Source organism: Psammomys obesus, unplaced genomic scaffold, assembly GCF_907164565.1.
Source record: "Psammomys obesus unplaced genomic scaffold, mPsaObe1.curated_primary_1811, whole genome shotgun sequence".
NCBI lineage: Eukaryota > Metazoa > Chordata > Mammalia > Rodentia > Muridae > Psammomys > Psammomys obesus.
Window position 1 is genome coordinate 6,847,820 of NW_026596109.1, and position 16,752 is coordinate 6,864,571.

Below are 16,752 nucleotides of genomic sequence, written 5' to 3' on the forward strand. Positions count from 1 at the left end.
GAATTGGTTGTTACAGCCCAGGTTCCACTGCCAGGAGCATTTTTTTTTTATTGTTGCTTTATAGGAAGTGGGGTTTTTTCCTTCCATCTGCCTACAAGAGGGTCTGTATGGAAGAAGGCTGAGATCTGCGCAGGGTTTAGGAGCTGGCCAAGAGCTGGAAGCATTCGCCCCTGCAAGGAGCCTCTCCAAGCAGGGTTATGCTGTAAGCGTGAAGGATCCTGCTCTGTGGAGACACCTAACAGCGTGCTGTTAGGCTTTGTCTGGCAAGGCCAGCCTCTGCCATGACTGCAAGACAGTCCCTCCTAAGACGAACTCCTACCACACTTGTGGCCACACTTTGCTCGAGGGACAGTAATTGTGCAAACCATTGAAGAACAGACTCAGCCGATAGGCGGCAGCCATCCTTTTCCCACTCCCGCCTTGCACACACCAAAGCCTTTAATAAACGCTGTGTGCATGTGTGTGCTCCTCGATCTTGCATCTCTGTCACAGGCAAGGCTTTAGATAAATATGGTGCCCAATAACTTCTAGGGATCAAGCACTTTCAAGAATTTTTTTTTCCTACTAAGAAGTTGAGCTGGGGGGAATTGAAAGCAAGGCTGCCAGCTTTGATGTCTTAAGTATGAAATTTCAATGACTTACAAGCCGCCAAGCTCTGGTACTTGGATGGCTGGGGCAAGATTTAAGAAAATGATTGTATCACACATCCCATGGGTGACAGGCATCAGAGGGTTAGTATCTTGAGGAACCCAAAAAGAAAGATTTTGGAGGTGGCTGAGGGGATTTATCAGCTCCTCGCCCTGTCCCCCCTCCCTTTTTTTGCCAAGATAAGTTGGTTTGGATACTTTCTATTACAAAAACATTCTTATTACCAGGATGTGAGAAAGTCATTAAATAATCAGAAAGAATACCAAGTAATTTTGCTATTCAAAGAAGACAAATATTTTGTTCTATTTTTTTCTATGATAAAAAGATTGCTAAACAACAGATACAATAGTATCAAACTTTCAGCTGGGCGAGGTGGCACAGTCATGTAAGCCCAGCAATCAAGGAAGCAGAGGCAGGCTTATCTCTCTGAGTTTGAGACCAGCCTGGTCTACAAAGTGAGTTCAGGATAGCCAAGGCTACACAGAGAAACTCTGCATTGAAAAAAAAAATGGAATATCTGATACTTCTCTCTGTATCTGTAGATTAGTGCATTCCTCATCAGAAAAGCCTCATTTTGCACTTGACGGCCTGCAGCTGGTGAGAGCACAGAGGGTGAGTTACAGGTGGAGTACCCTGAATGAGACACTTATTACACCTTGCTACTCATAGCTCAGGACAAGACTTAGGCCTGTTAGCACTCACAGTACCCAGCTTCCCTTAGCCATGTCCAAAACACAATGTCCACATTCGGCAGGCCATAGTGGAAGGACCATTTCCCGTAATCTCCAGAAGCAGGTGGAACTTGGCTTGTAGCTTACCTGAGGCTCTTTTACAGTATGTGGCCGGCAACCTGGGACTGACTAAGAAACCCAGTGGACGTGACAGCCTTGCCATTCAAAACCGTGCTGTGGCTCAAGGCTGCTGTCGGAAAACTCTCCTCTGACCTTTTCTTAACACATGGCATTTTAGTGTTCTGTTGATTACAGATCACTTACATGCAGCACACAGTTGACTGTTAAATTGGAAACTGAGAAAAAAGAAAAGAAAAAACAGAAAGTGCATGCTTGCCAGAGCAGAGCATCAGAACAGTTGTTCCCAAGGTATTCATCGCAGTGCGTCTAAACACCTATAATTAAACTGGCTTTGGAGCTTTGCCTCTTGGAGAGAACAGAAGAATCAATTCGGCAGCCTGCGGATCCTGTGCTGTGAACACACAGCTCAGCAGTGAAGATGTTCAGAGCAGACCAGATGCTGTGGCTCAAGAATGCAATTACCCACCTTTCAGGATAGACGGATGATCCCCTGATCTTGGGGACATCTGAGCTCAGGCTAGCAGAGGGAGAGAGACAAGTGATGAATATGGTAACCTCCAGTTCTCCATGTCTTTACCGCAGCCTCATTTCCTTGCTGGGGATTGTATTTTTGTAGCACGGATGCAGTGATCACCCAGTAGCTTTGTGTTAAACAGCTAATTAATGGGAGCTCAAGTCCAAGCTGTCTTATTGATGAGACTCTGGAGCAGGCAGAGACACTTCGCTCATCTAGAAAAATAAGTTGGAATCAAGCTGCATCTTCTGTGTTAGTATGTGAGGTTCTGCTGTCAGACATCAGAAGCAGCCAACACTGTCAGGCTTCCCATGAATCACCAAAATGACCTGGACCTTCCATTTGAGTTGATTGTAGCTAAAGTGTGCCATATAATCTCATACGCTCAGAATGTCTTGTGAACCAAGCACGCTATCAAGATACAGTTTTAATTAACATTTGCTTTTTACATAATGTACACAATTTATTTTGGCAAGAGTTCATTGAATGGAAAGTCTACATAATTAAGATACTAAACCTGCAATATTTTTTTTTCTTTGTAGTATTTTTTTTAATGATAAATGACACAGATTCAGCAGCATTTATTACCCTGCAGAATGCTGCAATAGGCAATCACAATTTCAAGCTGCTTTTTTTCTCCACCCCTCCCTTTCTTTCATTGTTCCTCTAACCTCAAGATGCAGAATCATATATCTGTTTCTTCATTTTTTTTAGATTCAGGAGTATGAAGCTTTTGTGTAGTTGAATTTTACACTACAAATCAAGTAGGAGCTGGGTGCATGCCAGTAATTCTAGCACTCTGAAAACTGGGGCAAGAGGATTGTGAATTTGAGGGCAGCCTTGGGTACATAGCAAATTTCAAGATAGCTTGAGCTATATAGCGTGACCCCATTTCCAAAGAACAAAAGTAAAAAGAACAAAGAAGGTGAACTCTCGGTTCTTTGGTATAAAAACCTTCTGTAAATTTATAACTTGTTTTAGAATCCTGAATTATCTTCTGAGTTTGTTCCACTAAGTGTTTCAATAACGATTATTACTGAGTCAAGGTCAAGTGGAAGTGGGCATATCAGATGAGACCCTCAAGATCATGAAATTGACTCTCCACTCTGCCCACTGCCACTGAGTAGGGATATAACTGAGCTAGGTCGCATCCTCAAAGGAGCCAGAGCTAAGGGTAGAGCCTGTAGCCCCTCCAACAGACAGGCTTGCTCTGTCGAAAAGACTGCACTCTGTCCCCACAGAGCCTCACCAGGGAGGTCTTCTAAACCTGGACATGCCTCTGTATCCTGGAAGTCAGACCTGTGTGAGGAGGAAATGAAAACGGGCTTGCAGCCAGGCAGTTCCCTAGATGAAGGATGGTATAGTAGCTGGATCCCAGCCATTTGGTTCTCCCGGATAATTCCTGTAATCGTGTCAGAAGGCGAATGACTTGGTTTCGGGCATCAGAAGCACATGTTGCCACAATGCAGCCAGCCGTGGCCCCTGGACACCGGAGAGCTGTTGATGGAGGAAGCCCATGGCCTCAGAGGGAGCACACTTCAGTCAGACCACTGCCCAGTAAGGGAGGAAGATCCCCACCTGCTGGTGGTGCCATTTGCTAGTTCTTCTGTCCGATCTTTCCAATCTGCTTCATTTCTGGACTGCCAGGTTCTTCCCAGACAGGGCCTGGACGGGGGGCCTTTCCCAGGACTCTGCTGTGCTCTCTCGGCATGCTCAGTGTATAAGGCGTGGATGGCTTCCGTGTCAGTCTCCTGCTCAGAGCTGCAGAAAGCTGCTAATTGGTGTCAGTAATTGCTGGAGAAGAGGAGAGCTGGCTGCTTGTCAGCTGGGGGTGGGGAGAGGCCGGCACTCTCCCTTCCTTGCTCCATCTCACCAGCAATACTCAATGTCTGCTGGTCTAGCAATGATCAGCGGCATCCTGTCAGGGAGATAGGCTGGCTAGTATATCAGCAAAGCACTAGTGACCCAGGCACCAGAGCTAAAGGGTCATCATAGAAGAGGACTCAAAGGTGCACTTCTTCAGGACAGGCGTCCTAAGATGTGTTCCTAAAAGGAAAGAGAAATAGTGGAATCTGAGAGCTACATGCAAGCAGATGGGGCCGGAACCGGGCCTCCATCTCACCAGCTTTTTGTTGTTGTTGTTGTTCTGCTGGTGCTGCCTCCCATAGCAAGGGCAGGGAACAGTCTTCTCTTAGCCTTAGCTGTTTTTTACTCTTAGGATGGGGCTGGAAAGAGCATCTACCTTGTAGGATTGCAAGAGGTTTAGATGCAAACACATTACACCTGCATGCACCCTTTAATGAGGGGGGTGGTCTAAGCAATGCACGATTAGATGTCACTCCTCTGCAGACGTCTGCTGGGTGCTCACAAACTTGTCAGCATCCTTATCACCTTGCAGCAATGGCATCACAGGAAAAGGAAGTGGGCGCATGCTGACTAAGCAGGGCTCTACTTGGTGTTTAAGGGTAGAAGTGAAAGTAAGCAAGGCGCCAGAATACATAAACCAGTATTATGTAGATGAGGATCATAAAGGGTTATGTACTGTCCCTCGCAGTACTGCACTTGTATATAACAGATAGTGCATCAGGCTTGGTTACTTCAGCATCAAGGAACACAGCGCACTCTCCCTGCTGGGGGCTTTCCAGCTCTGTGGTCATCCCAAGGGACCACAGTTAACCTGCTGCTCACTAGAACGCTGTGCACGGCATGGTGATACACAGTGCGGAATAAGGCTTGGTACAGAATCCACTGTTCCTAAACCGGAGGTCCTGAGTTGCTATGAACTAGGTTAAAGTAGGTAGCACCCTAGAAACCGGCCGCTTGTGTGCTGGTAAATTTCAGTGCTATTTTGGGTTGACCCTGGAACAGTTTTTAATAGGCTTGATTACCCCCCGTGGCCCCCTCTCACCAGCTTTTCCTACCTTTCACGGCATGTGAAGAAGATGTAAACAGTGTTGACCAGATTCCTATGGTAAAGACAATCTCCCCTATGTTTGCTCAGGGTGGCAGCCACATGCTTAGCTCTGCTTAGGTCTTCATGGATAATCTCACATGTACCTCAAAGCCACAATAATGTGGTCTCAGAATAGCCAATAATATGAAACATTTGTATTTTGCCTTATTTACGCATGATGTAACTGTAAAAATCACATTATCCCATTATTGTGAGTACAATAATGTTGGTGTTTTAACCTTCCATTTTCTGAAGGTAGAAGAATTGCTTTGCCTAATATCCATTTGCTTAGCAAATATACATATAGGTGTATTATAATCTCACTCGTGTATGTGTACTGCCAGTACACACACAACTCTTCATTTATTCATTCAACAAATAATTACTGAGCACCAAGAGAAGCTCAGAATTGTAGATTAAGAAAGTGTTTGGGCAGCATCCAACTCAGGGCCTCTGTGTGGAGAAGAGGAAGCTGTGGTTCTAAAACAGTAAAGCCCACCTTCTTCTTCAAGTAGATCCCACTGCCCCTCAACACAGTCACTGTAAGAGCAGGTGTACTTTTCATTCTCTGGGCTGGCCAGACCATAATTCTGGGAGCAAGGCTCTCTGACCTTCTGCCTGGCATTGGAGCAGCTACCCATAGTGGGTTCCAAGCCTACAGTCATCCAGCCTTTTGTTGATTGGCACCACAAATCTTCATCTCAGAGAGTATGGCAAGGTAGCTAAGAGCTATGTCATATTATTTGGGTTAGGAAAATGCTTCTGCTGTGTTCTAGCTGTGGGATCATGCATAAGTCATTTCACATTGTTATGCCTTTGGATTCTTATGCAAACTAAGGATATTGAATTAATAATCTGAAACTTGTGAAACATTTAGAGTATCACCCATTATGTACATAAATATCCGTTTATTACTATTGAGTATTCTACATTCCCGAGGAAAACTCTTCTGTGTACACATTGGTTGCTGGGCACCAGGCATCCAAGTCACATTCTGGCCAGTGTGGATGACAAAAGGACTGTTTCCTATTAAGCTGCCATATAAGGGTTGTTTCTAGAAGTTTCTCTTAGCACTTTTGTTTACAAAACCTGTTTTTTACATACTTATTGTAACAGATGCTGGAGAATTAGATTTTATTCCAAATACTCTGTATCTTACTGGGATTAGGGAAACCAGTGATAGCCTTCCCTATATCCCCATGGTTCATAAAAAGCCTTCCTTATATCCTCCTTGGTCAAAGGATAATCTCACCCATCTGCCTCTTGTTGGATTACCTAGGAGCATGAGTTCTAATGAGCAAAGGAGTCTGTTTGGCCTTTCCAACCACAGTCTACAGCGGTGCCTCTCAACCTGCTTAATGCTATGACCCTTTCATACAGTTCCTCATGTTGTGGTGATGCCCAACCATAAAATTATTTTTGTGGATACTTCATAGGTATAACTTTGCTACTGTTTTCAATCATAATGTAGATGTCCATGTTTCCTGGTGGTCTTGGGCGATGCCTGTAAAGCCTTGTGGGATTGCGACCTACCTGCAGGTTGACAACTCCTGTTCTATAGGATCTTTTCATCTTGGTCTCAACCCGCACTCACTGTGGCTCAGGACCCAACATGCATTGCTGATGCCAGCATTTGCACCTCTAGCCTAGACCTCCACCCTGAATGCTAGGTGAATATCAGTGTGAATCGATTCACACTGATCAACTCTCACTTAATTCCCTTGTGTGTGTTTTCCCTAGGATTTATTCTTTCAGAACACAGGGACACCCCCCCAGTCTTCTTGAAGTCAAACACTTGGTAGTCCGCCTAATATCTCCATATTCTCAGATGTCTCACCCCTATGTGCAGCTCCTTGATGGTCCTTATAATGCCCACTTGCCCTGGACAGTTACACTTTAGTCCAAGCCAGCAACATGCTCAACTGGGTTGCACAGCTTCCTTCCTAGGGAGCCACTCAGCGTCCATGCTGTACCTAGCTACAGCAGATTCCTGGGTGCAAATCTTACTCTTACACATATTAGTTATTACATGATGGAACAAGCTTTGTTTGTGTGTGTGTGTGTATGTATGTATGTATGTATGTATATATGTATGTATGTGTGCATGCATGCATGCATGTATGTGAATGTGGTGTGTACATGCCACAACACATGACTGAGGGTCAAAGGATAATATCTGGCGTCAGTCTTCATCTTCTACATTGCTTGAGATAGAATTTGTTGTTTTTCAATACATATGCTTGGTTAAGTGTCCTGGGAGCTTCTGGAGATTCCTCATCTCTACCTCCCGTGTCCCTGTTGGGGTGTTGGGATTACAGATACATGCTGCCATGCCTGGCTATTGTGGAGCTTCTGGGCATTTGAACTCAGATCCTCCCTTTGCACAGTGGGAATTTCTCAACCTTAGAGCCATGTGCCCATGCCCAGACGAGCTTCTTAATGACTCTTTGTCAAGACCTTTTCATCTGTAACAGGAGAGCGATAGTAGTACCTAGCTCATGCAGCTATTGCGAGCATTAAATGAGCTAATATAGGAAGGCACTCAGCAATGCCTGGCATATAATAAGCACAATCAATAAATGTTAGCTATTATCATTAGCTCTTATTACTATACATTTTTCATGAAGCAGCCAGAATGATCAGTTGAAAACATAAATTAAATGCAATCATTCTTGTACTCAAAACTCTTCAGTGATTTTTCCATTTCAGTTACAGTGAAATTTTAGCACATCACCAAGGCCAGACCCTGACCTCAGCCGTGCCTCCTCCTATCTGAGCGCTTGGCCATCACTCACTAGCTGAGGTACATTAACATTCCACACTTTCTGCTTCCTTTGGGGCTTGGCCCTGGCTCTGCCCTCTGTCTGGGATGCTCTGCTCCCCTCCAGCTGTTCACGGGCTCGCTGTTCCCTCCTCCCTGCTTTTTATTATATCTCTGTTCAATTATCTCTTTTTTATTTTTTTCATAGACCCTCCCTGATCATGGATCTCAAAGAACACTCCTATGCTGGCCACCGCCCCCCCCCACCCCCGCCCTGATTTTCCACAGCATTGACCATGCTTTTCAGTTACTTTCTTGTTAGTTCATTTAATTTATAATCTGTCTCTACCAGAAAAATGTGGCACATCTGATCTCACCCTGTAAGTTATGATTCCCAGAACCTAAGATAGGAGTGCACATAATAGGCGCTCACAAGGCAGTTGGTAATGAAATGGGACATCTTTCCAGAGAAGCTCTGAGGGATGAGTAAGATTTCTGTATACAGAAGGAAAGGGAAGGCTGTGAGGCCGTAGGGACAAGCAGCATTAGCAAATCCATGTGGGTAGAAGCACAATCCTCAGAACGGGAGACTCCTGTGAAAGTGTCCGGAGAAGGCAGAACCTCTGGCCCCAGCTCAGCTCTGATGAGTCAGCATTTGCAGCGTGCGTGCGTGCGTGCGTGCGTGCGTGCGTGCGTGCGTGCGTGCGTGCGCGCGCGCCAAATTCTTCAATCTCCACCTCCCGGTATTAAGATTACAGGTAGGTATCACCATACATGGGTTGTCTGTGGATACTGGGTACCCAACTCAGCTCCCCATGCTGGCACAGATAGAGAGCACCTTACTTATGTAGCCACACCCCAGCCCCAGCATTTGCATTTTAAGAAGACCCTAAGGGAGAGTTCTTTGAGAAGCGCTGGGATAGCATCTCCAGGGTTCCAGAACTCCCCAGCACAGCTAGGGACTATGGAATACAGTACACAGAGAGATGAGCACACTGTTGTGTAAGTTCATCTTTAAATGACAGAACCCAGAACAGGAGTGCCATATCAGTCAGGTTTATTTGTATCTTCTGTGAAAGTCTGAGCTAAAGTGGATGTGTAGAAGTCAGCAGTTAGAGGCTGTCCGTAGTCCTAAGTAGTCTGTAAGGGTGAATTTTCCAAGCTTGCCCTTTAATAAAGCTTTTCTGACATTTTGAGCTGACACTTTATGCCTAGTTGAAACAAGCTCTCCACAATAGTCAGTGAGCACCTTCTTTCTACCTGCTAGGAGCTGGGGACATGGAGAGAAGAGAGCTGCCATCATCCTCAGGGACCTCACCACCGGCAGGGGAGAAAAGCTGGCAATGTGCAGTTGTGGTGGCTAATCCCTCCTCGTGACTTCTCAGACAGCATCAGGTGCACAGCAAGGGTCAGAAATGAGGCCTTGATGACAGAGGGTGCAGAGGAGCCCAGAGATTCATGCATGCTTTCTTTTAGGATACTTAATTGGAGCAGCAGAAAGCTTAAAGGCATAGAGAGCCTTGGCACATTGAACAATGGTACAAGGAGGAATCTTCATGCTTGGAGGAACACTAGGAACTGTGGGCAGAGGAAAACTCTGCTGACAGGAGCAACCACCCAGCGTACAAGGGCCAGCAGAGCCAGGAAACCACAGTGTGCAACCTTTATTAAGCTAATTGATCCGACAAGAATTATCTCTGGATGCTCACAGCACTGTGAAAAGTTGGGAAGAGAATATTCATATGGTCTCAGATATAGTCTCAAATAATGCTAGTTTCTAATTGGCTGAACAATAAAGGGCAATCTTACAATGTAGAAATCTGGCAGACATTGGCTGATGATATAATATTCCTCATGACCGGGCTAAATGGAATCACACAACTCAAATTGAGGGTCATTCTGCAAAACAACTCAAATACACTATTCAAAACTGACAATATGGTGGTGACAAGACTGAGAACCAGGTTCACAGCGCAGGATAACAAGAAATGACAGCTAAACACAATTCGCTCCTTGATGGAATCCCCTCTGGAGAAGAGACGTACACATCACATTTTGGGGGCAGTTAGGGGTTCCTGAATGTGGACTTTGCCCTGGATAATAGCTCACTGGTATACTGAATAGGTTCATGGTGTTGCAGCTAGTCAGGAAAATGCTCTTATTTTTAGAGCTGACATGCTAAAGAATTTAAGTGTGAGAAATAATGGTATTGCCAACTGTGTTTCAAGTGGATTCGGTGAGGGGAGGGGGGTAGAGAAGAAAAGATGAGATGAGCATGGCGGCGGCCTTTAACAGCTGGCGAATCTAAGCAAGGAGCATTCAGGTGTTCTTTGTGCTGTAATTGCAGGCTTTCTGTAGATTTCCTTTTCTTATGGAATCAAAAGGATGTTTTACCATTTGTGATGGGCGATTTTTATGTAGACCAAGAGAGTTCAGAGAACACAGTGGATTCCCACACTCATATCACTTCGGTTTTAGCTAAGCTGAACCCATTGCTTATACCCCAGGGAAGGGGGGAGGAGTTGATCTTGGCAGAGGAGATGGCAGAACAGCACAGCCTCTGGGGGAAGCTTGCATCTGTTTCCTTGGTGGAGGGTTCCGCACTCACAAGCCATGAATCCACACCGGAAGCATAACATCTAAACTCCTGCTTCCTAGAAAGGTCTGGGAAGGAGCAGGAGGCGAGGGGTTGGAGTGGGATGGGACTAGAATTTTATTGGCAAGGGTGAGGGCTGTGATTCCTGTAGGGAAGTGAGGTAGAGAAGTGGTGGAATTATAATTATGAGGACTTCAGAAGAGTGAATTTCAAAGAACATTTTTAGTCACAGATGGTTGAAGAGAAATGCAGAGAAAGGGCCCCAGCACCTCATCTTCCCGATTTCAGGAGGGGGGGGAAGCTTGCTAATGAACACATTGATTTCCCAGCTCCTTAGAACAATAGCAAATGCTTTTTGCAGTTATTAATTGGGATCCCATGGCAGGTGTGGGGGAGGGAAGGCACTGCTGATTTGGAGTTTCTCTTTAGGGGTTAGGTGAATAGAAAGTGCAAAGAAGAAAGCCACATAAGCAAGAGTTCTGGACAGACTTGACACCCAGCTCATAGTCTGGCTCACAGACAGATTAACCTTTCCCTTCCGACCCTTACTTCCTGACTTGTAAAAGTCAGAATAATAGTTCTTCCTGTGAATAATAAAGGATTAAAATGAGATAGTTAATACCTTGGAAATACTTTCCACACTTTTGAGCCAGAGATTGTTTTTCTTCAAGAAAAAATAAATAAATATTTTCAAGAATTATTGTGAAGGACATACCCTGTGCTAGGAGCAAACAATATCACAATGGGCTTGAAAACACAGTTCTTGGCTCCCTAGAACTGGGAATTTGGCAGGGAGAGCATCAACGAAACAGGATTAAATGCTCAAATAAGGGCTGAGTTGCTCAGTGGGTAACACCTTTTCTGTGAAAGCATCAGGACCCAAGTTCAGATACACAGGACTCAGGCAAAGAACTGTGCCATGATGTACATCTGTAACCATGGGTTTCGGGGAAGGGCTAGATCACCAGGGGCTTGCTGGTTAGCTAGCCTAGCTCGCACCGCAAGCTACAGGTTCAATGGGAGACTGTCTCAAAGAAACTAAGGCGGAGAGTGATAGAGGAAGAAACCAGGTGTCAATCTCTGGGATGTGCGCACATGCACAAATTTGTTTTAAGTCTGATAAATCTGGAAAACTACTCTGATAGGGGCCGTCTATTACTGAAAATACAGAAGAAGACCAACTTGGAACATCAGGAAGGGCCTCTGGAAGGAAGCAGTGTCATCAAGGAAACCCATCAAACACTCCTGCCCTCCCCCAGGTATCTACAGATTGAACTTGTTTGGCCAGATGGGCAGAGGTTAGGGGGCTTGTAAAGGACGGGTTGAGTTTTCTTTCCTCGTGGAGCAAAGGCAAGGCAAGCCTGTGTCTTGTGAACAACCTCTGAAGCTTAACTAAGCCAGAGCTCAGCTTGAGTTGGCTCAGCTACTAGGGCCACTAGGCCTCTGCAGGGCTCTAGAGGAACTGCTCAGCAACCTGGAACAGGTCTCCTTATTCTCAGGGGGCTGAAAGAACAATTGTCAGGCTTAAGTTTTCCCAAAATGTACAGGTCGTTTCAACCCCCTCCCAATACATAGACAGTAGGATGCTGATCTCACTCCTGGATCCATCTAGCATCCCATAATGTGTCCGTTTCTTGCAGTATGCATATGTTTCCATGGGAGGTTTCTGTCCCACATGCCCAGTGCCTACAATGAGAACTCTGTTATGAGTGTGTGCCTTGGTGCATTGGTGGCATTTATCCCCAGGTGTATTTCAACACCCATAGAATAGGACTGCCCCAAGCTGATAGAGCAATAGACAGCATAAAGTAGGCAGAAAGACTGGGAGTTTGCATTCATTTCACCTAGGCCTATGTTTTCTGTGCAGTCATGAAGAACAAAAAGCTTAGGGCTAGGCTTGAGGAATTCAGAGCATATGCTCCTCTAGTTTAGGGGAGCAGGCTCATGAAACAAATGCTGTGCTTCATGCAATGGTGAAAATAAGGGGAGAGGGATGTAGGACTAACAGTGGCTCATGCCTGTTATCTCAGTGTTCGGACACTGAGAAAGAAGGATTGCTTAGTGTATGACGTCAGCTTGGGCTACATAGTTCCAAGTCTGTCTGGCATACAGAGAGTGAGACCCTGTCTCAAAAGGCTGACAACAATAACAACAAAATGAAGTAAAATAAAGGAAAATGCAAACATTCGGCCCTGAAGTCTGGAGTTCAGCCCTCCATTCTTTTTGCTCCTCTATTCATCATTCCTTGCAACCTAGAGGATCAGGGTATTTCAGGTACTCCATGGTTTGTCCTCCAATTGGGGCAGTGAAGGCGTCATCTGTGAGGTCTGAGGTAGAAAGCAGTGGGGAATGGGGTGAATCTTGTAATACCTGTCATGTCTTCAACTGCTTTATCATTATCTGGTCAGACACTAATTCAGTCCATATAATGAATATTATAATTCTTTGTGTTCTTTAGAGGTAGAATTCTGAAATAGTACACAATAAGGGAATTTAACAAAGGCCTTCAGATCTACCAATGGATCTGAACACATGCTTCATTTTGCCCCCAGGAACGAAAGCAATTTTCATGCTGTTGGTTTAGAACACAAACTTCACACATAGGTGAAATGGGGAAACCACTCCTATTTCATGAGAATTTTTTAAATCACATATTTGCTATTTAAGACTTTACAAAGGAAGAAAGGCATAAGATTCACACATTTTCAAGAAACTGCAGGTGCCTGAATATCTACCAGAAGCAGGGAGAACTGGTTATAAAAAAGTTGAAATTTCCACATAAGAAAGAATACAGCTATTGGTGACATAGATGAATCAAACCACTAAGAAGATTATGTTCAGTTGTTGTGGTTTTTGTTTGTTTGTTTTGTTTTTTAGTTGTATTCTTATTTCTAGGCTCTGGAATAAATTAATACCTATCTTCCCTTGCACTCAGCACAATACTATCTTATCCCTAAGTGCTAAGGAATAGTTGTGAAAGGTTGACTTCCTATCTCTTTAAAGTGTACACACACACACACACACACACACACACACACACACACACACGCAGTGAGAGAAAGGAAGAGAGCAAGAGAGAGAGGAGATATCAAAGGTCAACAGGTTCTATACCCTCAAGCAATGAGGAGACACAGCTCCAGCAGCCAGAGACATACCCCTAATATTTTATGAGGTGAGAGAGCTGAGAACAAGAAGGGAAACTGAGGGGGGAACATCTTTTTGTCAAGCTGGAGGCCCGCAACAGGGTAGGCTTCTGGGAGGATATGAGTATGACTCTAGCTCCTAACAAGGAAGCGGGGAGACATGATGACTGAAGTGACCACCTCCTAGGTAGGTAGGACTAGTGGAAGAAGAGGCACAACAACCCACCAACAAAACCTGGGATCCAAAATTACCCTGCCTATTAGAAGTGCAGGCATAAAGAAGGAACAAAGGTTGAGGAAATGTCCAAACAATAATTGTCCCAACCTGAGACCCACCCCCTGATAAAGAGCCAGTCCCTGACACTCTTAATGATGCACTGCTATGCTTGCAGACAGGGGCCTAACTTGACTGCCCTCTGGGAGGCTTGAGCCAGCAGGGAATTCAGATGGATGTTGAGACTTGAAGCCAAGCATAGGGCAGAGCTCTGAGAGCTCCTGTGGAAGTGCTGGAGGAAAGATGAAAGGACCTGGGGGGACAGGAACCTCACAAGAAGACCAACAGAGACAACTAACCCAGTCTTATGGGAGCTTACAGAGACTGAGACATCAACTAAGGAGCATGCCTGGTCTGGACCTAGGCCCCTGTACATATGTGGCCTATGGGCAGCTTGGTCTTCCTAAGGGGCACCTGGTGGGTTGGAGGGGGGGCTATTTCTAACACGGACTCTATTGTCTGCTTTTGGATCACTTCACCTTGGCAGGACTGCATTGTCTGGCCTCAGGGGATGAGGATATGCTCAGTCCTGATGTGGTTTGATGTGCTGGGGAGGGTTGATATGGGAAGAGCTCCCATGTGTCTGAAGGGAAAGGGAGAGGGAAAGGAAAAAAGGACGGGGAGGAATGGAAAGAGAGGAGGGAGGGGACACCCTTGGGATGTAAAGTTAATAAAACTCAAATTTAAATAAACAAACACACAAAAAAATCAAAAACAAACAAACAAAAAGGGGGGACATCACCTTTTAGCCTGAGGCAGTCCCCTAAAGTTTTAGGGACACCAGGCCAAGCCAGGATTCTATTTGTGGGCTTGATGTAGAAAGATTCTCAGGATTAGCCAATATGAAACAGAGATAGGATTTCCTTAAATATATTTTTATTATAGATTTTAAGCAACTTAAGAGAAAAGGGCACTCAGAGAAACACACCCAAGTGTTTGAGTACCAGCTGCTTAGGAGAGAGTAAGCAATGGATTAACCGTGTTTAGCATTCCAGTGGCTCTCAAGTTATATCTCAAAAGGTTGCTTAGGAGTATCTTTCCCCCGCCCCTCTTCTCCCCACTTGATGGGTGAGAGTCTAAGGTGGTCCTGGAGGCTGCTGAGTTGGAATTATAGCCTGATAAGGCCCACCTGGGACTCCCGGGGCTATGAACAGGGTTTAGTGAATATCTTTCTCCTGTCAGTGTGGTTCATGGTGGAATTCCTAGAAAACTGAAGGTTTACAGCTGGGAGAAAGGCCTTGAAAATTGTTGCTCCTCTGCTGGCGAGAAGCATCAGTTGGACCCCTGGGTGACTCCCTCTTCCTGTGGCACACAATTCTCTCTGTCTCCTATCCTGTACCAAACTCATTCCATCTCACAATTTTTGAGCTCACTACCAGAGCCATTGATGGTGGTGAGCTCAAAAATGAGATGGATCTGTGTCCCTCACTCAGCCCCTGTCCTGGAAAAGCCCCTTAACCCTTGGGATGTTTTTTCCTGGATATGTATGTAATGTGGGATTGTTTTATTGGAGAAGGGGACTGGAGGCCAGGTCACACTGATCTGGTGGCAAGGCCATGCCCTGCTGAGTTCCCTCTCCAGGCCCTTCTGTTATAGTCTCTTGAACACATTCCTTCCTGCAGGGCCTGTTCTCAGGTTATCATATAGGGGTGACAGGTTGATAGAAGAGCTTTTCCTACTCCTTATACAGTTCAACCTGCTTCTGTTCTTTCTCAAAGGAATAGGACATGGAGTCAGACGACTTTAGCATACGATGTGCTTTTGCTGTATCTCGTGCCAAGGCCTTGCCACCTGGGCCTTGGTTTTCCTACCTTTCCAAGCCCCATCTCCTCTACAGGTCACAATAATCCTCACTTGGAGAGGAGGCTGCTACCTCCACTTGTCTATGCTGGCCAAGGAGTACAGGGATCCGGTTATGAGGAAGCTGAAGTGCCCAGAAAAGGCCTTAGGCAGTGAGGACAACCTTGAAAGGGATGGGGTTTCTGTCTCCAAGGCGTGAAGCAGCTCTAATCTGGTGACTCCAGAAGATATGATAGATAATTGGCAAAACCCTCTGTTGCTAAACTAAAAAAATTTGTGAAATCAATTGAGAGAAAAATCAATAGCAGACTTTCCTCACACACAATGAAAAGGCAAGATTGCCACACAATTAAGAAGCGGGCCCTGGTTTTTACACTCTGCCTGTCTTGTTCTAGTGTTTCTAGGCCACAGTTGTTCGTCAGAAATAATTAAACATTTTCCCATGGGCAACAATTACTTGCTTAAAATATTATGAGTAAGGAGAATACATTTATAATTACCTAACCTTTCTGAAGGTGAAAATATATATTATCCTTTTCTCTTCCATCAAAGGAGTGCCTGGATCCGCCAGCACTCTGCACTCTCCCTCGCTCTCTCTCTCTCTGCACTCTGTCTCTTGAATGCACTAATTGCCAGAAGGGATGGAACAGCACTTTCCACACACCACACTTTGGCTTTCATTTTCTGGAACTTTTAGGAAATCAAATCACAGTTCCTCTTTCATGTTTTTTTTTTTTTTTCCAAATCATTAAACAGTCTGCCTATAGTTATTAGGCATCTATGAATGTCCTTAGTGCTGTATAACAATGGGAGGAGCGATGGCTCTTTCTTCTCTGGAATTCAGAGCCCAGGACTGGTGTATATTCAATAGATTCTTGATTTCCTCTTAAACTCTCACACAGGGAAAACAGCAAAGTAATAATAATAATAATAATAATAATAATAATAATAATAATAATCAGCAACAATAACATAATCACAATAGCTAACTCTTACAGAAACAGACATTTCTTTAATGGTTTTATCTGTATCTATTAATTATACAAAATAATGTCTTTCATTATGGAAGTTTCATTCATGGACAAAATGTATTTCAGTTCTATGCCTCCCTACTTTTTCTTGCCCCTCCTGCTGCTAACCTCCCTTCTCTTCTCAATTAGCTCCCCTTCTACTTCCTTGTCTCTCTCTCTCTCTTTTTTTCTGAGGCAGGCATTGGAATGGTGTGTGCATACTGTCTCATTTACTACAAAT